This window comes from Cyprinodon variegatus, unplaced genomic scaffold, assembly GCF_000732505.1.
Source record: "Cyprinodon variegatus isolate N-32 unplaced genomic scaffold, C_variegatus-1.0 Scaffold84, whole genome shotgun sequence".
In the NCBI taxonomy this organism is placed as follows: domain Eukaryota; kingdom Metazoa; phylum Chordata; class Actinopteri; order Cyprinodontiformes; family Cyprinodontidae; genus Cyprinodon; species Cyprinodon variegatus.
In genome coordinates, this window is record NW_015150537.1 from 382652 (window position 1) to 409951 (window position 27300).

The 27300-nt window shown below is 36.1% G+C and overlaps 1 protein-coding gene across 2 annotated transcripts in view; it reads left to right on the top strand.

Annotated features, from left to right (window-relative positions):
• LOC107083813 (leucine-rich repeat and immunoglobulin-like domain-containing nogo receptor-interacting protein 2) overlaps positions 1–27300 on the top strand; it is a 237929-nt gene that overhangs the window by 156413 nt on the left and 54216 nt on the right. The window lies entirely within an intron of this gene.

The window sequence follows — 27300 nt, forward strand, 5'->3', positions numbered from 1 at the left end:
TTTCTTTGCCAAACATTACTTTCTTGGCTGATGTCTTGACAAGTTGTGGCAGAATTTCCACTCTGTGTTCCTCCGTCATGAATCCAGAGATAATGAGAAGGTAAGGAAGCAGAATTCTGTACTAGTTGCCCTGTAGTACATCCAAATTTGTGTTTATACAGTACTTAACTAAAATTATGCAAAACAACAAATCAGAAGCTTACAAAGCCATCATGTTACCTTCTAGGCACATCCTAATCAGTGTGGCAATTCTTACTAAATAAAAATAAAATTACTGGCTTGTTGATATTTTAGTTTACTTTGTTTTTTCTGCTAGATAATCTTGCTTTTACATTTTGCCCTTTAACTTTGCCTGATCTATTTTCCTTTAAAATATAGAATTGGTTAAAAAAAAACAAGAATGCTTTAAGCTTTTAGGTTTTTAATGGCGGTCATACTTAAAAAAGCTTGCATTATTTTACAAACATGTTACTATGCCATAAAAAAAGACCATCAAGAAGGGTCTGAAAAAATCAACAACAATCCGTAATGTTACTGCATAATGTTCCTTTTACCTTTGTTGTTAACAGATTCCAACCAAGCTGTGAAACTCCTAATTTCAGATGGTTCTTTTGGTCTTTTTGATTCTGGTCTGGTCTTTGTTGTACTTGCTATGCATTTGTTCAATGTTTACTCAACATTCAATTAAATATTTCTTCAGAATCTCATATAGTCTCTTGTGAATACACGGTCACATGACTGTCTTAAGACCACAGATTATTTTTTTTTTATCAAAGAATTTATTCATAGCTAATTTGAAACACATTTGAATGAAAACAATAACTTTAAACTTAACTAAGCTCCATGGCAACTACAGTATGTACACGCAGAAGAAAAAGACAATTAAATATGTTTAAAAACCATTGCAGATAAAATACGGAAATTATATCATAGATCAGAATGGATTTTATTTCTGAGAATCCAAGCTGATTTTGAAGAATTTGGAACGAGGCTAGATTTGCTTTTAAATGAATTAGAGCGATTACAATGTTTTCAAACCAATTCAGAATGCAAATCCAAGCGGTAAATAAAACATTATTTCGGTAAGATTTTATTTTAAAGATTAATTTAAATCAATTACCATTTAGATATTTGCATTTTTTTCCTTAGACAATACAAACGGATAAGGAACTCGTAGGGTGCATTTACACCTGTATCTGCAGCAAGGACAGTGGATTTAGACGGTGTCCCTTTGCAAAGCATGTTGGCAAGAGCAAAAAAGCAGTGAATTCCACGCAGTGAGAACGGTCACCACTCTTTTCTCTCCACTTGGTGAGAGCTGAATTTAAAAATTTGAACTTACATCGTCGCAACTAATCAGGCGCTGCTTGTGGTTGTTATCTAGGTTGAAGGAGTGCAGCCGAGATAAGGTTTTTTCAGTCGAAAATAATATTGACAAAGAGTGAAATAAGGAATGTTGGAAAACAGATGGAATGAAAAAGAAGGAATGAATGAAAAAAAAGATGTTTAATAATTTAGTCCAATATCATTCTTACCTCTAGTGCAGACCCTAGGCAGCTACTGCCGCTGGGGAGAAAGTACTGCCGACTATCATCCAGAGGCAACTCTAAGAGATGATGGTGGTATTTTCCAAACTGGCTCCGTCCCAATAGAGATTAAATTGAACTTACACCATATTCGAGTAAACTTTTATTGAAATAAATTTTGCTATAACCTCATAAAGCGGTAAAGCCCATTTAACTTTAACTTAACCCTTTAACATTTTTAATCTCTTTCATAGGGAAGATGAGGAATTTCCATTTGTCATATCCAAGTCTGATAGGAGGTTAACAGCAGCTCCCTTTGCTGTATTCTTTTGGCCCAGTAATCTTCATGAAAGGAGGAAAACTTTTCATTCAGCCTTGGATGACTTCTGGTACCAGGCCTTTCCTGCAAAACTCAGTAAAGATGCAGATCTTGGTCCGTGCTATCTGCTTCCTGAAAGCAGGAGAACAGGCCTTAAGCTGAGTTTTAGTGATACTTTGGGATGCCATGCATGCCCCTGTGCACATTGCAAGCCTGAAAAATTGCTGCAGGCATTTTTACTAAACGTTGATCCTGGTACAGTATTATCCGAAAACAACGAGGGCAGTACACCGCATAACCAGTCTTATTAAGAAAGAGAAAAAATGCTTCACACACCAAAAATGGGTGTTCACTTTCAAAGACGTTATTTCATATCAACTGATCTCTGTGTCCTGCAAAGTTTTAGACTCAGTGTAAAACTTAAAACTTAATTTTATAACACACACTTACAATTCTCTTTACCTTTCTCTATTTCATGTTATTTTTTGTTACACTCTTCCTTCTCCTTTGAAGTAAGGATTCATTTGTGTTTGATAAGTCTGCCTCTGGTTCATTTTGAATCATTTTATATCCTCAGCCTGATGATACTTAATCCATGCCTGAAAACATTGCATGGATCAGTAGGTGTGACTGGAAGAGAAAATCCACTTTCTGTAGGAGACCTACAGATTAAATAAATATTTAATGTAAGATTTTCCTAACAACACATATCAAAGAAGGTAGGAATAAGATAAATGACTGTGTGAAATCTTGCTATCCACAAATAGTAAGATGGAATCAAACAGCCTGCGGGGCTGAGGAACTGTCTTGGAAACAATATACTGTTTAAAAGGAGATATTAATGAAACTTTAATCTTTATTCATACGTCTCATTTGAAACTATTGTCTATTTGCATAATGGATTAAGATTCAAGCGCTAGTTAAACTGTAAAATATAATGCAGCAAATATATAATAATTATATTACTGTCATTTATTTCAATTGCAGTTGTTCTTTCCTTTTCTGCATAAAAGAAAATAATTAAATCTTAACTAAAGCTTAAATAAATAAAAAATAAACCTTTAACTATAAATAGTTATAAACTATTGATTTATTTATCTTTGGGTGGATCTTCCTCTCGTCCAATTACAGCTGAATATAGGCACCTGCCCCAGCCCAATCCCATCCCCTCCTACCACCACTGTGGTAGGAGCGTAGGTGATCACTCAGTCAGTTTGTAAATCAGTGGAATGATGTTCACATCTCTGAATTCAACTGACACTCATACATGCAGAGATACAGCTGACAAACATTTTGCAGCTGTCACTTTTCTCTTGCTGCGCAATGCAATTAAAGCAAATTATTTTAGAATAATTCAATGCTTGACATTTTTGAATCAAACTCATTTGATACAGTCACATGTCACTGGTTAAATGGAGAAATAAACTTTCTCTGCAATCTCTTTTTCATTCTGACATATCATCCTCTGTAGGTGGATTCATGAATTTACCGGGAAATATATGATGCAGGTAGCGAATATGAGTGCATTTTATGTGTTCATTTGGGAGTCGGATTGGCCTTGAGTGATAGGCCAAGTGAGGGAGAGTTATTTTAATGCCTGACTGAAGGTGAACCTGACCTCTCGAGTGGGCTGCAAAGATGGTTAAACGCCTTCCAGTGCAGTATAAGTATACACAGAAGGTTCAGTGACTCTGAGGGGTCATTACCCCAAGGAAATGAGCTAGGAACACTGCCAGGCCATTATCAGGTTGTTGGTACAGGTGATTATGGTTGGTTCATACCATAAAAGATAATGCAGTCTGCCCATCTTTAACTATATTTATGCAGTTCGACAACAAAGTGCTCTATTTCATCTTCCTGTGTTAGAGAAATCCGAGTGTAAAATCAAAGATACAGAAATATCCAGGACTGCATATGGTATTTCTACTCGTGTCTTGAAGTTCACATAGAGAACAAATTGTAGTTTGAGTTTAGCTTGCTAATGAAAAATAGAAATGAAAGAGAAGGACTCTCTTTGCAAAAAAACATGAGCAAATGTGGCATTTAGAAACTAGGCAATAAATAAGAAAAGGCAAAGCATAGTCGGATGCAAAAGGGTGTGAAGAAATTGGCCGTTTGTCAGCTTGGATAAGGTCACTAACTTCCAAAAAAACCTTGGTAATTGACTGGAGCCAGGGCGTTGTAGCTAATATTAGCTCAAAAATGAAAACCTACAGAATGATAATGATGTTGGATGCATATTATTTATTTTAAAAACAACCAGATTCCACTATGTAAACATAATTAGGATACCAATGTATAAAAATCTTTAACAGCAGGAAAAAAAGGATGCTTCTTCAAATGTTTTTTTTTTCAGAACAGAAGGAAGAAATATATGTGTGGCTTCTGTTCATTTTAATGAGAGTTACTAATTGAAACTACTTTTTTGCTAACTAGGAAATATTGACATTGGTTTGCCTTGTTTGTTAATTTATCATTCTAAACTTTGCTATTTAAATGAATCCCTAGGTATAGAAATTTCTAATTTTGTAATAATTTTGTTTAAAATCACATGTGAAAACTTTTCATTAGTCCCTTGCAGAATACTCAATTTGTGTCAGTTTTTACAATTAGTCTCACATATCCATGTTAAGATAAACACAAAACATACGCTTATAGCCATAGAAAACACACATCTACAAAATAGGATACATAATATACACAAAGTGCGGATGCAAAATCTGTAAGGATTCACACAGCAATAAAAATAAAAAAAGGTATATTTTTGCTGTGTCATTCTAAGGCTGCTGTGCATTCTTTTTATTTTTTCATGGAAAGAAAAATATTGTCTTAATTCTTGTCTTAAACCGAACTACTGCTGCCCTCTTAAGGGTTGAACAGAGTTACCGAGATTGAACTTTTCTACTTGGTTTCAATATTACAAACTTACATCACTGGTTTATGTTTATAGTGACATAGTCACAGGATACTAGAGTTCACCCTGCAATTGGAGGGTTGCAGGTTTGAACCCCAGGTGTGTTTGTTGCAATTGTTGTGTACTTGGGAAATATATTTCATCCATATTGATTACTTTTGTTGGTCAGAGGACATAGTGGTGCCAGTGTTGTAGCACCACTTTTGTCAGTGGCAGGTGTGGCTTGAAGGTAGCTTGCCACCATCTGTGTGTGAATTTGTCCTTGAATTGATGAGTGACTGAATGTAGTATAAAGCACTATGTAGTCCCCTGACTTTCATTTTAGTGCAGGCCATTTATGTGACCTAGCCCTGTGTTCAGTTATAAGAGCATTTCATTCAGACACACCTCTGTAGTGAGTAATTGTGTCAACCTCAAAAAATCAACCTCTAGTGTAATTGCTACCATCACTCTGCTAGCTCCAAGCTTTAGTATGTCAAACTGCTTATTCATGCATTTATTCTTTTGTATTTTTCTTATTTTTGATTTGCATTTGTGCATGTATACATTCACAAATGTCCATGGTTGGCACAATTACTGTTCAAATTTTCATTTGATATACTTAATGCTTTTGGTTGTTTTGTTTGCATGCATTTATTGCAGTTTGGCAATGCAGCTGGTATATTTCCATCCAAACAGGGATTGAAGCTACCGAGATCTTTTTTTTTTTTTTTTTTATGACTGGGGGAATGTGCATGGACACATGATGCTTATGCATCAAACAACAAAACATTTGTCTTTTTCTACAGTCATTGTGCAGCACACACACCTGTGTGAAATGATGAGCACATACAGTGGTGTAACCAGCAGACCAAATGTTCTGCTCTTCTAATAATAAGGTGGGTGGAAATCTGCTTGGGTTGCAGGGTGAGGGGCTGGGCTTAGCTGGGGTTGCTTACTGAGGTGTGGTGCAAGTGATTGTGTTCCACTAATCTGGAGATTTTTGAAACATCTCTTGTTCCTCTTTTGCTTTTTCTAGAAGCAGTGCATATTAAAATGGAAAATTTTATTCAACATTTATTTTGCATAATGGATTCCCTTCTAAATCAGCTTGAATCTGATACTGTAACCACAGAGGATATAGATATTTTTTTGCCACATTAAAGAAATAGAGGCGATCTATAGGTTTTCAATACAATTCTGTTTATGCTATATAGCGCCAGTTCACAACACAGGTAATCTCAAGGCACTTAACTGATTGAAAGTTTTCTATCTAAGGAAAACCAGTTGATTTCATCTAAGCAATTTAACTGTTTAAGTCTGTAAGACCCAGGGCTACTATATGTGCTCTGTCTGTATGGAGCTCATTTTATTGTCATTTTTCAGTGGACCCAGTAATATGAGTGCAAGGATACATTTTATTGAAATGTGTATTAATTTTTTGCCACACAATCAGAGTGATTTTGATGTTGTTCTCTAATAACCACCTTCTAAAATCAAAAGAAAGCCAACTGGGCAGAAGCACATACTTGCATTAAATAAGTATAACACTTTTTGACCCACCAGTAAGGAAGATAATGTAGCCTCTCTCATTCGTCGTTTGCTTGACAGCTAACTGAAGTTCTCGCAGGTCAGTCTGAATAAATTCCTCCAACATGGGAAAACTGCATTAACATTCTCACCACTAGTTGAATAGAATATTCATCATTGTTATCTGATCCAACACATAAAGCTCCAATGTTTACTAAACTTGCATCTTGAGTTTAAGGCCAGTACTCACCATTGCCAATTACTTAGTATCAAATCTGGGCCTCCAAACTATTTTTGTTGTTGGGAAGAATAATATGAATGAATGTATTACTTTCTCTAACAATACAAGATGCAAGAAGTGCTAAGACGACCATCTTAGTTGTATGAACAGCTGTGCATCTATTCATTTAGCAGACACAGGTCATTAGGAAAGTATACTATCTCAGCCAGCTACTGTATCAGTATCCTGAAGGTAATTTCAGAAACAGCAATGCCTGTGATTTTGACAACAAATAAGGGGAGAAAACACCTGGGGATGCTTTTCAACTAGAGTTTGAAAAAACATACAGATAAAGTCATCACAATATGTGTGATTTTTTTTTCAGCTAGTCTCTTCAGGGATTGTAACAGTAAGTCATTACATCGTTGCAACTCAGACGTGGCAGATTATTTATATATATATTTTTATTTATTTTTTTATTCCAGATGCCCTTACTGCTGCAACTGAGAGCCAAACCCAGTTCTTCATTTTGAAAACTTAGACTTAGTCCAGTACACTGCAGTTGGGCTATATATATATATATATATATATATATATATATATATATATATATATATATATATATATATCAAGCACACCAGAGTGTTTTTTTTAATGGAGTTTCAACTCTACCCTGAAAAGCTGAAATAAATCTAGTCCCAGCAAAAGATAGTTCTTTAAAGAAGTTTAAAGAAGGAGTTTAGGGGGCAGAACACAAATTAAGGCCTCACACTGGAATAAATTACCTACTAATACATCATAGTATGATGGTTGAAATGTGGAAGAATTTACTCTTGACGGTCCTTTTAATTTGTTGACTGTATTTAGAACATGCTCCTCTGATATTACTTTCAACCTGCTTAGGCAATTACCCTGAAGAGCAGCTAACTCCTGTCGCTTCGAAACTATTCAGGTTTCGCATTTTTATTGTCTCCTCCTTCCTAAAAATATACAATCCAAAGAGCTGAATGGTTCTGTCAGTTCTACTGTTTTGATTGTGTTGTCAGTTTTAGTGCTGCTGAAGCTGTCAAGCTCAGTTTTACTTTAATACTGTCATTTCTGTAACCGCTTTTGAATACACCCATGTTGCCCTTACATCTTATGAAATTAGGTTGAGTCATTTCTCAGAAGACCATATGCAATATTCCACACATCAAGTTCTTCATGTAACTTTTTATCTGTAAATCTGTCTGTTTTAATTATTTTTTATGCCCACTAAGGGGAACAGAAAAAAACTGCCAACATTTATCTGTTTACCTGCTGGGCTACTTCTAATGTTCAAACTGTTCATGGGTCAAATATCATGCAGACTCTGCAATAACATTTTAAGGTGACTCTGAATGAAAATGTGCAGATAAGCAGAAATTTTAATGTTTTTGCTTTACAGTAGATTTCTTTTATTGTTTCTTTTAATTTAGAGGTCTTACGGATACTACTTTTTTTGCTTTCTCACTTTCTTATGTAACCTAAACTGCCTGATTAAACATAGACATCGTATAGAATCGGCAAGGTTGAGTAAATTTAAAAATTTACCTCCAAAAGAGCATATTTAAAAAAATTATAAAACAGTCACTGTATGCCTGTCATGAAAGATCTTACTCAGATCAGTGAATTTGGCTGTTGGATTGCTTAACAGATGGTTGATGCAAGCAAAGCATCTTGAGGCTATATGTAAAGAGGAAAAAATAAATCAAACTCACATGAACTCAAATTCATATTTGGCTGCCAACCAGGAAGCCTATCTTTTATTTTGTATTAGTCAGTCCATTAATAGCATATTTACAAGGTTAGAAATATTAGTGAACAATTCTATAACATTATCTCAGCCAACATTGTTCTGACAAATTTAGTCAAATCAGATGTTATTATTAGGGACGTAAATCTATTGAAATAACCTGTGTAGGTTGTTGATACCTCCACAAAACATTACTTAATTATTACTGATTGAGTTGAGTTTTTTTTTTTTAAGAATTTACAGATATCTATCACAAATATCCTGATTTCACTGAGTTATAGAAATTAATGGAGCACCTGAACATCTTGCAGGTGATACAAATTCAAAGCACAACAAACTTCCCATTAGGAGAGGTACATTGATATGGAGTGATACAAATCATCACTGACTTCTTTTCTTTTTAGGTTCGATAAAATGCAAGAATATCTTCAGTTAAATCACATGTCAGAAAAATGACGTCCTTCTTCATTTCACTTCTTCGCACTCCATGAAGCATTGTAGCTGCTGAGGCGTGTTTCATTCTGTGACTAGAGAGTAATAAAGAAGGATAATGTTGATGGCATAGCAATGTGCTTTGCTGGATTTCATGTAATTGGACACAGGAGGGGCTGACAGGCAATTACATCGGATGAAAAGTGATAATAAAACTAATACAAAGAGGATCTTAAGATATGCAGTGACGTGTCCGGAGAATTCTAACAGGCAAGCATTCCTGAATGGAGATTGAGGGCTTCCAGCCTGCGTTAGCATCCAACCGATGATTAATATCTTGATAATGCGGCCGCTCGCTCGGCTCAAACAGATATTGTGCTGACAGCAGGAAGATGTGTGTGCCAGTTAAAGTCGTTTGAACGAATCCGGTGACAAAGCAATATTTTATTTTATTTATCTTATTTCTTCTGCTTTTCATTGCTGCAATTCATTACCCCCATGACAGCTCACGCCATGGTGCGTGTTGATATGTGGAGAAACGGGCTGTAAAGTGTGGGGGAACGTTTCGGGTTTGACATTTCCATTCATTGTAAAGAGAAATCCTATCACACCAGGGGTGATGGAGAGGAGAGGAAAAACAGACGGAGTGAAACATGTTTCATGTCCCCTTGTATTGATTTAAGAATAATTAGTTGTACCCAAGCCTATCTTCATCTGGGTAAGACGCTATCTGACACGTGACATTTCAACTGAATTAAATGAGTCAGGTCTACAGTAATCTGTATCAAAGTAGACAAGCTGCCTCTTAGAAAGCATTACAGGAATGCTGGGGGAATAGTTTCCTCACAGATCTTCATCTTGTCAAAGTAGAATTCATATTCAGCAGAGACCTTGCTAACTGAACAGCCTCCTGATTGCTAGTATATTTGTGTTTAAAGAAAGGGATAGGTGGATTCTCTGCAGTAGTAAATGTGAGTAGCAAGGAAGCAGTGAAGTCTGGAGAAAATCTACTGCTGTACATATACATTACTTACTTAAAACGGACATTTGCATTAAAACCTCTCTATTTTGTCTTTTAATTAATTCTATAGACACTGCCTTAGATCAAATTTAATGCAACCAACTGTCTTAATTTGGGGATATTTATATGTGGGGAGAAATGCAGATCCGTTGCTGAGGTGGAAGACTCTGTCCTCAGAACGACAAGTATGACAAGTAGATGTGAAGTCTAAAAATATTGGGAAGCTGAATCTAAAGGTGCACTCACACCAAACACTAATGATGAAGTTTGCAGTTCTTTTTGAATCACTGGAATCCCTTCTTTAATGTTTCTGTCAAAATTTGCATTCACTAAATCATTTAGGACATGCAACTACAGTTTTGATTTTAAAGCTCAAAAGGGCAACAAGCTTTGGTCATAAATCATGTGCTATTTACAAGGCTTTAACTACATTTTCTGCTTCTTCACATTTATAGTAGGCAATTTATGCTTTAGTAGCATAAGTGTACTGATCATATTATATCTGTAAAAACACTGTACAGTACAGTATTTGATGTTGTTTATTTTTCTAACTCTGCCACTAACTCTGTTATTTTTATACCCGCAATGGTCCACATTTATGTGACTACTTTTACTGTAACACCACAATTTCCTCATAGTGGGACAATAAAGTGATTTTCTATTCTATTCTATTCTAACCAAGGGCATTTAGCATGTTTTATGTTTCTTAGCAGTTCCAACGAGTAATAAATATAAGATGGATATTTCAGGCAATCACCTTGCCTTATCTTGAAGTTCTGGAAACAGGAAGTCAGTCATAACTTGTAGATTATTACCTTTAAATTTAAAAAATCTATTTACTATCAAAAAGATCTATTTATAGGTTACATCTCATATCACATAGATCACTGTAATATTTATCCCAGATAAAGGCTGTCCTATCTCAGTTCATTGGCAGATCATCTAAGCAGGTGAAACAGTGCCAATCTCAGTGTGATTAGTGTAATGCATACACCAGGTTATGATTTTTTCAGGCCACAACACAGCTTGAAAATGTAAACAACACGAGTGCATTGCAAGGGGTACATGACATTTTTTTTTATTTCTTAGGTATTAAATAAGATAAGGCTTAGATCTGTTTTGCTTTGTGAGGACCAATTAAAAAAAATTAAACAAGCTGTTATAGACCAAAAGTTAGTTTTTCTTCTATGTTTAAGTTTATCTTCAGCTTTGACACACATCAAAACCAAGCAGAGGAACAGACTGGATGTACAGAACAGCCTGTGATCAGTTGTTTATCACACTGAGCAACTGGAACTCATCAAAGCAGCCCAGGTGTCTTGATGAAAACAAAGTAAAACTAATCAACTCATTCTGACAATAATTTTTGCTCTGTATGATGTTCTCAATTCATCATGTTTAAATATGATTACATGAGAGTTACTCAGAGGAGTTCCAGTTTTATAAATACAGGCTTATAATATGATTTTATTTTGTTTCTATTTTGAATCTTTACTACAGAAGAGGCCATCAAAATGGTCCTTCCCAGTCAAAAGCCAGCTGAATGGCAACATGAATAGCAGCAAGACCTCCTCCAAGCCAGCCACTGGACTTCTTATGGGCGTGCATTATTTTTTTTTTACTCTGACTCCACCCTTTCACTGACTTACAGGGTCTGACCAGAAGATAACGCCTCTCTTTAGATCTTATTGTCCACAGACATGACAAAAATAATATCTTAGATGTTTAAAAATTAATTATAGGGGACTAGTCAAGGACCAGCCAAGGACCCATCAAAAAATATGGCTACTACTGTAACTTCCAGGCAACAAATTTGTGTCTAAGTATCAGTTATTGTATATATGTTCCACTTTTGGACAATCATCAAGAATTTTGAATGAGAAGGATACTTATAGAAAGACAAAATGCTTAAATGGGTACACAAGTCAAAAAAGGTTGGGAAACACTGGTCTAGGCGAGTCGGGGAAGCAGTCGCTGACTCTTGGCGACAGGTTGGCTTTGCTGGGAATCTTGCCTCAGTCACAAAGTGAGCAAATCACAGCCTGATTCATAGTGAGCCAGCCAGCCAGCAAGCGACACATTACTATCACAGCCCTGTGATGTTAACCAGTGTTTATGTGATAAGACCTGCATGTGTAATACCAAATGTGACCACTGGAGGGAACCTGAGTCCCTTGGTATGTAAGGCAGAGCATTGTATCAGAACGTCAGTTATTCAATACAGTTGAACAGAAACGTACGCTGGTTGTCCCGTGTTTTCTTTCAACGTTTACTTTGAATCACACAACAAGCCCCATTCAAATCAGCAACATATGAATCACCCATTGATTTATAAAATACCGGATTGAGGGAATTGGTGCCAATTTTGGTAAAAACCTTTTGACCAATCACTCCTGTGCAGCACTTCTCTGTGTGTCCAGTAGGTTAGCTTGGTGAAGCTAACTTGAACTGTTAGCATTACCCTGTTTTAGCCCTTAACTTTGAGATGTCCCAGGCTTCCGTCAGCCTTAAGCTTGGAGTAACAATAATTATGTTGTGTGAGTGCAAAGTTCCCATCCAACCAGTTTGGGCTAATTTAAACTAAGCTAAGAAAGTAACAAATCATTTAATGATAATGATTTGAATTAGTTTGTTCACACAAATATTTTGTGTATATTTCAAGACCAACATGACACTAACGAACAAGAACAATACATGTTTTTTGGACTGCACTCCTGCAGTCAGTTGCTTTACATTTCTCCTCTTTCTCACAGACAGTTTGTGAGGACAATACAACAATTGTGTTGATTTACCGCATCATCAAGTATGAAGAGTCCAACTGCTTGGTGGCTCCTATTGTTTATTTAACCTATCCTGGTGTACCTTAATTTTACAGGCAAATCTCAGTACTGTATGTAATGTGGAAAGTTGAAAAAGAAAAACCAGTGCAGGTGTTTCTGGGTACACAAAATCCATTCCCAGTTTGGCCACTAAAAGAAAGAGTTCAGCAGTAGCTCAGCTGGATGTTAGTTGCTTCTAGTGGTATTTCTGTTTGTTCAGAAGCTAGTATCAGGATCTGTTGGTTGGCATTGGAGACAGCAACATTGGCGGTATTCTGTCTGATGAGCATACCCCGTCAGACCAGCATACCTATAGTCAATACGCATGCGCAAGACGTCAGATTTGCGATTATCCCTTTATTTTTGTACAAAAAATTGACTTTAAACTACCTCAACGTTTGTGTATCAGTTTAGTCAGGCACAAAAAAAAAATATGTTAGATGAGATCGCCATACATAAAAAAAAAAAAAACTAAAAGTAAGTAATTAAATGTCTTTTTGTACATGACTAAAGGGATACAGGCCCGTTCAGGTAGTTTAAAGTCTATTTTTCGTACAAAAATAAAGGAATAAACTAAAAGAATAAACAGGGATAATTTAAAGGAATAAACTAAAGGAAAAAAACAGGGATAAGCTAAAGGGATAAACGGGTATTGACTATGGGAATGCTGTTCTGAACGGGACAGAACAGCGGCATGCAAATGGTGCTGATTCGACCAATTAGCACCATTTACATTGCCGGAAACACACAGCTTATTCCTTTAAATATGTATAATATAAATTACTCACTTCTTTCGCCTTGTTTGCTTTCAGTGTGTAGGCAAACGTGAGTCTGTATTTATGTGCAACTAGAAAAAAATCTGACAGCCCTGCAACTTGAGCAGCAGTGGAAGGAGGTCCTACACATTTCAACTGAAAATAATCCAAATTCTGGCAAAATGTTTCAAATTTCCCTTTTCAGTAACTAACCCTTAACAAATCTTTAGATCAGAAAGTTATATGATCTACAAGGTAGTAAATGTTTCATTTTCTCTAAAACGCTTTAATTTAAAACAGACAGTCCAGCCTATTTGAAACAGAAAGCCACTTATCTCAGTTCATGTTTGACTCATGTACGGTGCAGTTGAATAAAGTCTAACCCTAACCACTGTCTTATTTAACAGGGATTTATTATAAAATACTCAGTGCTTAGTAGTTACAAAAAAGAGAGCAGTTTTTGAAGCTCAGCCTACAGTCAGTGAGTAAACAACACAGGAATGTAGCTTTCTGCTTCTTATGACTTAGAACAAGATAATGAGTTCCGGAAGGAAAGGCTTGTTTGCAGCATCCAGGCAAATCCCCTTACCTTAAAATCAAGGCTTTTAGCTGCATTCTTTTCTACCTATGCGACCAGCTGTCGCTTGTCCGTCTGTATTCAGCAAGATGCGGTACATTGTCTGCAGCATTACTAGGAATCCACATGGATTGGCTATGATTACTAACTATGATAATGTTTACTTCCAGCCAAAATGGTAATTTTAAATACTGAAATGTAACGAGGGACAATTTCCGATTGTCAAGAAGCCCATTGTGACCCCAGTCAATACCCATCTACACTGTGAAAATCCATTTACGTCCTGTACACAAGTTGTCTGTGTCGTAGAAAGTAAACTGCTTTAAATAAACATTTTGGTGAAAATTTTAATTGCAAATTATCCATATTTTATCACAGTGCCAGGGAACTTAAAAGTTATAAAACTGCTTTGCTTTTTAGTGAGAAGCAGAAAAGCTTTCAGATAACAGATTCAGTCACTCTAGGGGAGCTGTCCAGTTCTGTTGTATTTCTCATATTTACCTGTTCTTTTTTATGCATATCTGCAGTTTTAACATGAGAATGGACACATGTAAGAGGCCCAGAAAGATGAAAAAGAAGATTGATAAAGAAGAAGGTGAATGTTACCTTCAGTCTAACAAAGACTAGACCTTTTTGCACAAGGCCTATTAAAACTGCAAAGATGAGTCAGAAAACAGTATCTTAAAAATGTCCTGTTATAGTGATTCCAGTTTGCTTTCATCTTGTCAGACTTTCTCCAGGCAAGTTCATTTGACAAAAAAAAATACAATAATGGATCTGCATCATTAAAATCAACTGAACGATACCCTTTAAAAGCTGCAGAAAAATCTGTAGTAAAATAACAAATCCTATGATAAGACATTGTTACATCTTATCTATTAGATTTATGGACATATATGTATATGCACAGAGGGAGACAGTATTAAACATCCCTAAAGTTGTACTTGACAGTTTTTTTCACAAAAAATGGTTTATGTCACTGTTTATGTGTGTTTGCATGTGTTGCTGTCTTTCCATGCAAATGTATGCTTAGAACAAGAAGTAGGAGATGTGGAGTCAACAAGTCATCTCCAAGCTATGTATTTCTTCTGGCCAAACTGCACAGTTTAATACACTGTGCAGATTGGACTCACCTGGTTCAGTGGCTGAGCAGAACAAATACATGGCATGGAGATGACTTGGTGACTCCACATCTCCCACCTCTGCTTACGTCGCCTCAAATCAATTCCCTTAAGGGAACAAAAAGTGCCACTGTGATAATCATCATTTGAGCAATGATAATATCCTCATTTTTAATTTAAGAAAATATAATAATTAAAAACGAGTTTTAAACTATGGTTCCATGCAAAAGCAGAGCTTTGAACTGATCACAACAACAAAAATGTCCTCATCTATTTCCCAGGAGCTTGAGCTACTGATGAGGTAAAGGTGTGAAGGCAATGCTTTAATTAAACATATAAAAATACCCCTCCATTTGTCTTTCATAAAGCTTCAGTAAAGAACATAAAATATCAACATGGCTGCTATACAGGGGCCGCTGCCCCTGGATCCTCTGACCACCATCAGTAGTCAAGGCAGATGAAGTGTTTTGCCCAAGAACACTGAAAGGCAGAACGGAACCGACGACCCTTCGGTTGCAGAGCAAACTCCTGCATCCTACATCACTGCCTGTTCATCTCGCATGACACCCAAATTCATACCCTTCATTACCATCATCATCTGAGCTTTTTCCTTCCATTATACAGCCTAATTGGGAGGACAACAAAGTGTTTAAGAGGGTTTAATTCCTGCAGAGATCCTATGCCATTTACATGCACAAATATATTTACAATCATGCAGCCACCAGTCACATGCAGGAGACAAAGGGTATCATTTTGAAATACTTGAAAAAGCATAAAACTGATTAAAAAGAAGTACATTTAAAAGATTCTAATGGTAAAATGTAGTCAAAGCATAGATTCAAAGAAGTTCACAGAGTTGGGATATACTAACAAGAACAAAAAAAGGCCTATGAAAACATAAGACATATGCACAAACTATAAGAGCAAATTCTGTCAGCACCCACGTGTGTTATAAACTGCAAACGGTTGATATTCCAGTACTTGGTATTTTGCAACGAGACAGAGGGGTCAGGTTAACACAGAGAGACTCGGAGAGTCTTTAAAATGTAATTGCTTTTTTTTCCCCATCTTCCTTATACAGAAATTCCCTTTGAAATAATAATTTTCAGACTACCTTAAAACAAGCCTAAAGAGACACAGTGTGAGTTTGATTATCTTTTCTGCAAAGAGATTATATTTCATTGTATGGGAATGTCACAAAATCTATATATCGAGTCTGCTTGAAAGATAGAAATCTATGTGATTTTACTATAACTGCTTATATATTATATATATAATAAAACATATATTTAGGATGTCAGAGAGATGAGAGAAAGTTGTAGAATGCCATTCCCTGGTTTCACTGGAGCAATAATGAAAGAAAAAAATGCCTTCTGACCTAAGACATAAAAGCTTAATGTTTGAATTTAATAAAATTGTCCCAAAAGTGGTGGAATTTCAACCAAAAAAGTGCCTGTAAAATCTAGCTGACATAAAGAACAGCTTACAGGAAGAGCTTTCTAACAGGAGTATCCAATAGATAGATCCAATAAAATGTTGACATTCACACAGCCTTAATAAATTTCCTTTAAACTCAGAAATGCCTGTGGTGTCTTGAGTTAAAACACCTGGATTCGATTTAAAAGGGACTGCTGGGTGCACACAACTGATAACAAATGGTTATTGTTTTTGGATTACATTGATGTTAAATTAAAGCCAAAAACAAATGTTCCTCTAAAAAAGACCCGAAATACATACTTTGTTAGAGTTCCTTAACAATATACACTTGTTTTTTCAAATGTTTGGCCCAAAATGTATTAAAAAAAAGTTATATATAAATCATTTTAATTAGACATTAGAAGCCGAATAGAATAATAACCTTTGTTATGAAACTCTTGGTGTTTAATCTGTGTAACTCTGGACCAAACAGGCTGGAATGAGCTCTACTGGACTGTTATGCGATATATATATATATATTATATATATATATATATATATATATATAAATATGACCATAATGAGTAAATATAAACCTCTTCATACATGTCCGCCCAGTAAAATATGAAGACATCCATACCTATTGTAAATTAAAAGTGAAGCTTCAGTGAAATGGAACCTGGTTATCAGCGAACCTGTCTGATCTCACACCCATCAATCCATTCTCCAAAAGCCATTTCTCCTTAGCCTGCTTTGTTGTCCCATCAAAGCAATGTCACACAGAAAATTGCCACCCAGGGTGCACTCTGAGTGGTTGGAGATGAAGAAGAAGGAAGTGACAAGAGCATTGACTTAAATTGTTATCGATTCAGCTGTGTGAACATTCTTTTTCATAAAGATTTAAAGTCAAGGAGGAGCTAAGGAAGAGGTTTAGACTGGAACTATTTCCAAGTCACAATTTAACCAGAAGTTTGTTTCAGCCTTTTATAATGTAAGCTCTGTTCATTAATGGGTAATTCAAAACATAAATCATCTTCCAATTCTTTTTTGTTAGCATTTAGGTATTTGAGAACTTCAGCTGTTCCACTCTGTGATCTATTTCTGCTTCGGTGGCTTCCAAGAAACAGCTCAGTTGATGTTAACATCCCCAGTCAGTATTGAGAGTGATGTGGTCAGGATAAGGATTTAAAGATATTGATCTGGAAACAATGTACTGTGAAATACTCTCCACAAATATTGACACAAATCTGATTTGATTTTCACCACCGGTTATAAAAGTTATTGATTGGAAAAGCGCATGGACCTCTGCTCTCCATGCAGAAGGCAAATGGCCTATAAGGGATTATGACCTCAAATCAATAGAGATTCCTAACAGTTTCAAACATAAAAACATTGATGTTACTGTTAAACACATAGAAAGAGACCCAAATTCAATACGGTTTTTAAATCTGTCTGTATCAGTGAATTATTTGTTAGAAAATTAAAGACCTCAACTTATTTTGAAAGTCTTTAGAGGCAAATGCTATTTTTCCTGAATTACAGGACCATCTTAGTGAACCGGAGTTGGTTGTAAAATGTATATCACCTGTAAGACATAAAAGTAAGAATGATATTATATAAACTGCTACCATATTGAGTAGTGTATTTACATGTTTAATCTTTTTTTGACTTTTTGATGCGGAAAATCTGGTTATGCTGAACAGTCTGCCAATGTACTGTGGACTTCTGCACTCAGCACTCTGATGGGTCTCCTTTTGCATGGATTAGATTTTAACTGAATTGAACTGAACTGGAAGGAGGCAAGACAAAGTGGATTTGCTAAAGTGTTCAGAAAGTCCAGTGCTTTAACAGGGACCTTCAGCTCTTCTGTATTGTTGGTTCAGGTTTATCTTCCACTTCACAGCAGCTCATAGATGCATATAGGTGTTAGCTTGGACCAAACTAATGATGATAAAAAGTGCTTAAATTAGGTATTGCTACTTCTGGCAGAGGGGACCAGTAGAAAGTTTGGCTGAATGACAAACACAGAAGTGGCAATGGCTGATTATGCTCTGATTTACTGTAAGCTGCAGTATACTTCCACAAAAACAGTTTAATGGGTTATGTTTCAACTCCTACTAAGGTTGCACACAGTTATCACAGTTCCTTGTGCATCTTATTTTAGCACATTTTTTATTTACACACAATTTTAAACTGATAAGGTTGAATACAGTACTCTGTAAACAGTAACCTTGTTCAGAAAAATGATCTGTTCAGGCCTGCTCTCCTCGCCGACAGTGTCACTGAATATATATATATATATATATATATATATATATAGTGTATATATTAATTTTACCTTTACATTTAGTTGGTGAAATAACCTTTTAACATTACAGCAGAGATGCTGTGTTTTATAAAAAAAAATGTATAATCGTATTCCAACATCGAATTGAAAATGTTTTAGACAGTCATTACTAACAAGGGAACATTTTAACCATAGATTCTTTATTCCATTTTGTAAAATCTTTTAAAACATGCTTCCAAAAGACATCAGAATGGCACCCAGCATGACGAGCACATTATTCTGCAAAATGGCCTCTTTGAGCTCATTTAAAAAGCTACTTCTGGTGCCTCACCATCTTTCATCCCTTGTTTAATAACAGCACGAAAGAAAATCAGTAACAGCTGGTGTCCTTTTTCACATGACAAAACTTTAAATGCATTTCACTCTTTCATGCCCTCCTCCTCAACCCTATATTTCTTCTTCCTACCTCATTCCACCGTTTGCTTTCTCCTCATAAATAACATTTGAGGAATCACAAATATTTCATGGCCATGTCTGTGGAAGGATTCCATCAACTTGATTGGATTCCATCAACTTGAGGTGATTTGCATTTCTTAAACTAGGCAAGGGAAAGGCATTATGCAACATTGGCAATGCACTCTGCATAAATCCAGTAGTTGGGCGCATATTTGAGAATCTAGCATTTCACGGCAGCCTTTATGCGAGCATGGTACAGAACAGAGCTAACGGGCTCTTCCTCTGCAGATTCAAACCGAAGCTTGAAATCAAAGCATGCAGTTTTTAAACAACTTTTTATTATCTGTATGTACCACATGGGGATTTATAAATGCACCTGTTAAAATAGATTTTCATGGTTTCTCCCAAAGCTAAGTATGTTATTTTGAGTATGTAAACCAGATTTACTGCAGTGGGCTGAATATGTTCTGACTGTCCATTCATAGGGATTGACTTTACTTGCCGGACCTTTTTGTCAGGAGAGTAACATGACTTTTACCATTTGGAGGCTACAAATGCTTGCACTTTTTGTTTGCTGTTGCAAGTTATTTAAAGTTGAGCTACTTTTAATTATTTTACAAGTATGTAATACCTTTTATCTCAGAATTAAATTCAACTTAGATTTATTTTAAAGTGCTTGCACAGTTTTGTTTGTTTGAACTATAAACTATGAACACGGGGCTTCAATCATCAGAACTACAAAATTTGTTACTGTACCTCATACAAAATAACTTTTGTAATCACAACTACTAGGGTTCAATATACTGCTGATCAAAATTTTAAGAGCAGTTGAAATATGGCATAACTCGCATGTTGCATTGTTAGTGCTTATAAATATTCTAAGTACACTATAACCTCCAAATGCAGAAATAAGTAATTGGAGTGAGACAAAAAAAATATGTAAGCAGCTTATTAAAACCACCCAATTAAACTGAAATAGACTGCTTGTTCATCTGGTTTGACATATTGTTTCTAAAAACTAACTTCTACTTAAAAAGTCCCCAACGGTATCTTCCTGTTTCCCGAATAAAGTCTATTGTTTGCCCTTCTCTGTGGAAGATAAACACAGAAACATGTACATGCTGGCAATGTCTGCATTTTGGAGTACCAACCATTTAATTCCTTTTGATAATGTTTGCTCTTTGAAGTATTTCATCCAACCAACAGCCTTCCCTGGTCTGGTTCAGTTTAAAGACAGTCATCCTTTCTGCCCTCCATCTTTCTTTAAGGACATGAGAGACTTTTTTGCTTCCCAAGGGTTTGCTCTCCTGCCAATCAACAATCAGTGATTGAATTAGTGCCAAGTCTGCTAGCTGGCACTTCCGCCAAACGACAGATAGATCCCAACTCCAGATTAGGGGAGTGTGAAGTTCACCCTCCTTCAGAACTCTTCACATGCATCTCTTTCTTCTAAGCTCTCAAAGGCACCTCAGAGGAGGGAGCCCTTCCCTGACAGGCCCTCAATCGTTGATCCTGTGCAGAATGCAAACTAGGCGGATGCCCATCTTTTCCTTCTCAACTCTCTAGGAAAGGGGGGAAATGCAGAGAATCTGCATTTACTGTAGGTTGCAGTAGGAAATCTCTTTTGGCTGAAATACGTAACCATGACAATAATGTACCACCAAAGTAACTACAGTACAAATATGATACAGGATAAAAAACTATCTGACAAATGAAAATTGTTTCTGTTTTTTAAGTCTTCACTCTTTTATTTATTTTAATTTTCATTAGCGTGTGTGGGATGCATTTTCTCACCTGATCTCATCCAACAATATTCTCAAAGGAAAATTTTTAACACTAAAACTGCATTTAGTGGTATAATACTAATTGGCTTTAAAAACCAAACTAGCAAAGAAACTGTTGGTTGGTGAAACCAATAGGAATTAGTTTGGCATTCATGTTCTTCATTCCTTTTAAGACAGAGGCTCACCCTAAATGTCAAATGCTTTTCCAATAATTTAGGAGGTAAAAGACAGCCAGAAAAAGATAAAGTGTTTAACTTAAGAACCTTGTATTAGAAAATCAAGGAAAAGACTTACATAATTTTGTTTAGTTTGTAGATATTTGTAATGATTAGTTTTAATTATTTACTTAAGTATAAGCAGAATGCTTAAAAACATTTCCGATTTTAGATGTGTAATGGCTTTTTGGACATTATCTGGCCAACATTGCTATAAGTTTCAATAGGAATGAACTTTATTGTTAATCATGGTCAGTTCATGACTTTACTGCTGTGTTGTACTTTAGCAATTCTGTCATGTTCTGCCCACCTTTAATTTCCTTTTCTTAAGCGCTATTCAGAGGGTAACAACCTAGGTGTAAACACAAAGCTATTTTGTCGCTTAAGCTCTGCATCCAAATGGATCTGAAGTTTTGGGGAGAGTATAACCAATTCTATTTGAAACAGGGTTTCCAAATTACAAAACTGTTTCATTGTGTATATACAGGGCACACCCTGGGTTTACCTTGCATGAGCTGTGTTCGCTTGTCAGGTGTTTTTGTTAGCGTTTACGGTGTGATTCGGTGGCAGTCCGAATGGCCCAATATATTCACTACAGTGTCTTTATAGGTGCTCTGTTTACTTGTGCACAACTTTTTTCAAAGCTGTTAGTAAAAACATAATGTGTTTGTCTTTGTATGGACTAGGCATTACCCTGTTTTTTAGTGTGTAAGTTTAGGGTGGTCTGCAGCCATGGGCTGTGACCTGGCGTGATACATTATACAAATACTGCGTATTTTTCATCAGTATGTATTGTCTCTGCTATAAAAAAAAATGGATACTGTGAAAAAAATCTAATTTTCTGCCTTAAGCTGCTATATAAACTATATGATACTTAGAAAAATCCCATTATGAGCATAATCATTACTGACCCAGCACTTGGTGACTTAAGGGGGAATCTTCAGAGCTAATAGAAGAGAGTGAAACAAAAAAACAAAAAGAGAAAGCTGGAAGATTAGCTTTAGAGGGTTTTTCTTGTAAGTTATCAAGTGCTCTATCTTAGGTCACAGCGAGACTCTTCAAATAAAGAAAGAGGGTAAAGTATTAAACTGGGAACAAAAGACTTGATTAGATAAATCTAGCATGGAAAATATAATAAATGCCAGCCCATTGCCATTTTCTATTTGATGGGGGGAAAAAAATCAGTCATCAGCTACATAGAAGAAATAGATTTTCTGTTATTGTTGTTGTTCACAGTATCTTACTGCACTGTTATATCAGAATATTACAAAACTTCAGGGTTCCATTTCTTCATTTTGCGCCTGAATCTGAGCATAGAATGTGACATCTTCTTTCAGCATGATTGTCCTCAGATAATTGCAGTGTGTTTTAGTTCTGGATTTGGTGTTTGAGCCTGAACATTCAAACCCTTTTCATGTAACACTTTGAAGGAATTAATCTTTTTAAAGCCATTTCATGACAGGACCACAGCAATAACTGAGAGCTGTTCATTACGCACTAAACCTCATTTGACCTTCAGTGATTTGAATGCGAGGGAGTGCTTTGAATGTTCGAAATCAGGAGAAATAAACTCTTTAGTGGTGCACTCTGTGGTAATCATTGCAGTGGCACCTACTATGATTATAGGGCACCTGCTCAAAGGAGGCAAATAATCTGCTGAACTATTTTGGTAGCTGATAGGGCAAAGTAGTACTCAATAAGAGGTTTACAGAGGACAGCTGATGTGAAATTTGAACAGATATCATCATATCTGTTAAGGGTCTGCCTGGTGTTAGAGACGTACAGTAGACATAAAAACATAATCGTTATTTTTGAATCTTTAAAGAATACAAAATCTTTTTCAAATTTTGATGTAAATATACAAATTACATCTTCAAATGATTGAATATAGAGACAGACAAGCATCAACAAGATGTATATCCTCTAACTGAGACACTAAGATGAAAGAAATAGTTTGATTTTTGGATAGATGTATACTTTTTTTCGTTTGCAGTATTCTAGTTCTATCCTCCAACAATCAATTTCTTGGAGTGCTGGATGCACTTGAGTGATAGGAGCGCAAAAGTAGTGACACTCAGCCATCACTGGATGAGAGCATCAAATGATTGCCTCCGAGAAATTGCTGTATCTTTAAATGTCTTTGAGAATAGCTTCCATCCCTTTTTGCTTTTTCTCCACTTGCTACACTCCAAGAGTTAAAGTTTCCCTTTGACTTATGTTATCAGTTTGTGGTTCATTGTGGTGCACAGGCTTGTGAAATGGCACTTTGGTCCTTCAGGAAGCCTGAAGTGGAAATTTCATTACCTTTCTTGGAGATCTTCTGCTCAGATGTGCAGTTAGCAGAAAAGTCTTGAGAGCTCAAAGCACAAACTAACCTTATGTAGTTTTCTGCAGGTGCCAGGAAAATGGACATGTCATTAATTTCCCCACCAGCTCTAGATCTTAAGAGATTGACATAAAAATATTGGTTCTCAAACCATGTTTGAAGTATATTTTTGAGTTTCCAATTTAGGATACATTTTACAATAATTCATGCCTGAATTAGTTAATAAACACCACAACCAAAGACATGATTCTCAAGAATACAAATCCTTGTTTTGTTTTGTTTTTTTAAAATTAAAGTACATATCTAATACTATTTCAAACTGAAGAAAGAACTAGGAAACCAGGAACAATCATTTGTTGTTCCTTAAAAGGCATTTCTTTTAGGCCTTATGTTGGAGCTTGAAGCTGAGAGTGGGTGGAGTATTTTGGATTCCATGTAACTCCCACACCCCAGTTTGTAAACCTGCAGAATTTGCTGTTGGATATCCCATAAGCAGGATAACTGCTGTTAACATTGAAAAGTAGTCGTAAATTAAATCTTTATCACAGTGGAATTATGTTTTTAAGAGAGGTTATTTAGTAAAATGTGAGAAAAATTTTATGTGAAACCAACGTAATTTCAAGACATTTGCATCCTTTAGGAAATGCATCATACCCGCTTTAACATCAGAAGATTAATTTTTATATTTATTGAGAGCCTACTCAGCAGCCTCTAGGAGATTTCGGTTTTATGACTTCAGCCTTCTATCCAAAAGAAAGTAACTTAGAATTATTCTTGTATACTGCTAGTTAAAATGGGGCCTAGGAGGAAGTTCAACTGAGGAAACTGATTCCTTACCTACATTCACCTATGACACAGCCAATCAGCTTTGAACCACACCTCCACGATAGCTAATCGCTATCCAAAGTTTATCTTAAAATACTATCGATCCGCAACTTGTCTGCTACCAAGTGCGCAGGCTGTGGTTGCGCTGTGACTTCATTCAGATGACCCCGTTTCAACCCACCTCCAGCCCCTCCTCCACCTTTGTAGCTAAGACTTCATTAGAGTTTCATTACTCATGGACTCTTGCTGCGTTCCGCTTCTCATTTCAACCAGTCTGGCAGAAGACCGCCATGTTGAGCCTGGTTCTGCCAGAAGTTTCTTCCCAATGTGGAGTTTTTCCTCTCCACTCTCGCTTCATACTTGCTCATCATAGACAGGTTCTCTCAACCTGTGTGATTCAAACTGGACTTCCATCTTCCAGGTCCCTGCGTGGAGCTCTAGTATCAGCTCATGCAGTCCACTGGATCTCCCCATAAAGCTCAGCATACCGTCTTGCTAACCAGCAGTCTACAGACTGACCAACTTCATCTGTCTCCACTCCACCACCAGTTTCAGGCCTGGGGGGTAAAACAGCCCAATTCTTAACTCCTGTTCATGCATATCTATCAAAATTCACTGCTAAGTTTCCTGCCGAGGTCTGAGCGCAAAAGACCAAATAATCGTATCAATAAATTTCTTCTAATTGTATTTCTCTTCGTGTGAGTTTTTTTTCTAGATTTAATTATGTGTAATATTTTAGCATTGATATGGTTATCTTCGTAATTAATAAAAAATGCTGCTACTGCAATAGATAATAAAAAATAATGCCATAAAGTACATAAGTTTGGTGTCTGTTCACAAATAGAAAGGAAGGAGGAATGGATGAGATATGATGGTTAACATATGAAATAGGGCTAAGAATATCTAAAAGTCTGTATTGATATCCATCATAATCATCAGAAATTTTAATTTAGCTTTATTTCTGGTAGCGGATTCGAAGGCCTTATTCATGATCTGACCTGCCAATTCTTTTTGGAATAAACAATCCCCTGCATAAGAAGACATAACACAGATATTATATCTAATCCACAAACTCTGGTTTAGCAATGCTGCTACCAACCTGTTGTGGGTCTTCTCCAGCTTGCAGGAGCCGATCTCTTAGGTTGTCTTAGGTGAGATTTAAAACTTCTCAATTCTACATTGAGATACTCTTAAAAAAAACAGACTAAAAGTGAAGTTAAAGATTTTTCTTGAGTGAAGATGGGTTTTATATGCTGTCTATACTTGGTTTTAGGATTTAGGGTGGAAATTCATAAGATATACATCTATGGAGGTTATCTTTTGTTGGTTTTAAAGTTAAACTTGGAAGCTATAACTTCTGAGCAAAAAGGGAAAGTGGATATTAAAATTTCTCCTTCAACCTATTATGAAGTGTCAAAGTGATCTTTTTTTATCAACTGTTTTAAAATGTCCACATTGTGATACCAAGTACATCTAATAATTAATAAGATTGTTTTAGGTTTAAAAGCTTTGAGAACTAGCACTCAAAGCAAAAATCTAGGTTGTTCGTCCACTTTAATTGACACAGTGGAGAAAGCAATATCTGCTAGACAAAGAAGTAGTTCTTTTCTGGTGAGTTAAAACGATTTGTCTTCTCTGACTCTCATTTCTCACACCAAGTAAACCGGCCTGGGTGTCCTTCATCTAAGGACAACATACAAAGGCTTCATTTCCCTGCAATAATGGTTTCTAAACTCCCTTCTGTTATGTGAGTGATAGTAATTAGCAAAAAGAGAGACCAGTCACGGAAGGAACTGGAGTCCTTGAGATCACTGTAGAGGATGGCAATGCTAAAAGACTCGAAATGGAAACTTATTAGTATTTCATTAACACGCCTTTTACCTTGTTCTTGAGTGTTGCCTGAGTAATTAACGCTCTGTGGTGCTCTCTCTCAGAGCACAGAAGGATTGGTGTGGAAGGCGATTGCTCCATGGAAATCACTGCAGCCTGCACATATTCTGTGATCTCTAAGTTGCTTTGGGCTTCATCATTCTACTCTAACAACTAAACATCGACTTTATGTTGCAGTGATTCACAAAGCACTCTTATCCTTGTTTAAAGACAGGAAAACACTTGCTATCATTTTAATGTTACGGCTATGCCGTTGTGCTGTATTAAATTGTGCATTGCATATTTGAGTAGCATGCTGTTTTACTGCTATTGTGGCAGAGCAGAAGACCAGCAAAGTCAACCACATCAGCAGGCAGCTATTTGAAAAAAACATCTAAAGTAAAAGCATTTATTAATTTGAGGGAAAATGTACTTCTAAGTGTGATCGTAAAGTCAAGTCTTGGGGGTATGTTGTGGGATCAGTGCAATTGATCTAATTTAAATGCTAAAAATGTGCAAATATCTTGAGGCTTAGCAAAGTGAATAGACTAGATAAAAGAGATGGTAAGCAATGGCACAGAGGGACCAGTGACTTCTCACTATACCATTTATTTTATTTGTTTATCATGTGGATGTTTACTGAATTAAACCTATAACTATTCAATTCACTCTCACTGATTCAACACCAAGCATACCAAACATTTCTGCTAATTAATTGTTGTTATTGTCATACTATCATCAGGGACTGGTTTGATTAAATTCACTTGAGATGGATGCCAGGTGCTTATCACAGATAAACCACTAAATAATTACTCAAGCTTATCTTAATGACCTTTAAGAGGAATAATCTGCTGTGTGCCATCCAGCTCTCAACTTGAAGAAAATGATTGAATGAACATCAGTGCTATAATCAAGCCTTATTTTAGAACGATAAATATAACAATACTAAGTAAAAATCTCACTTCCTCTCAGTAGTTAGAGATAATCAGATGAGGCAGAACCACACCAACATGATTTTACCTGAATGTGATAAAAAAGTTGACTGGTATAAAGACAAATGGGAGAGGGTTGCTTATGTCTCTTATTTATCTTAGTATAATGTTTTTTGCTGCTTAGTTATGGGTTAGAGGCTCAG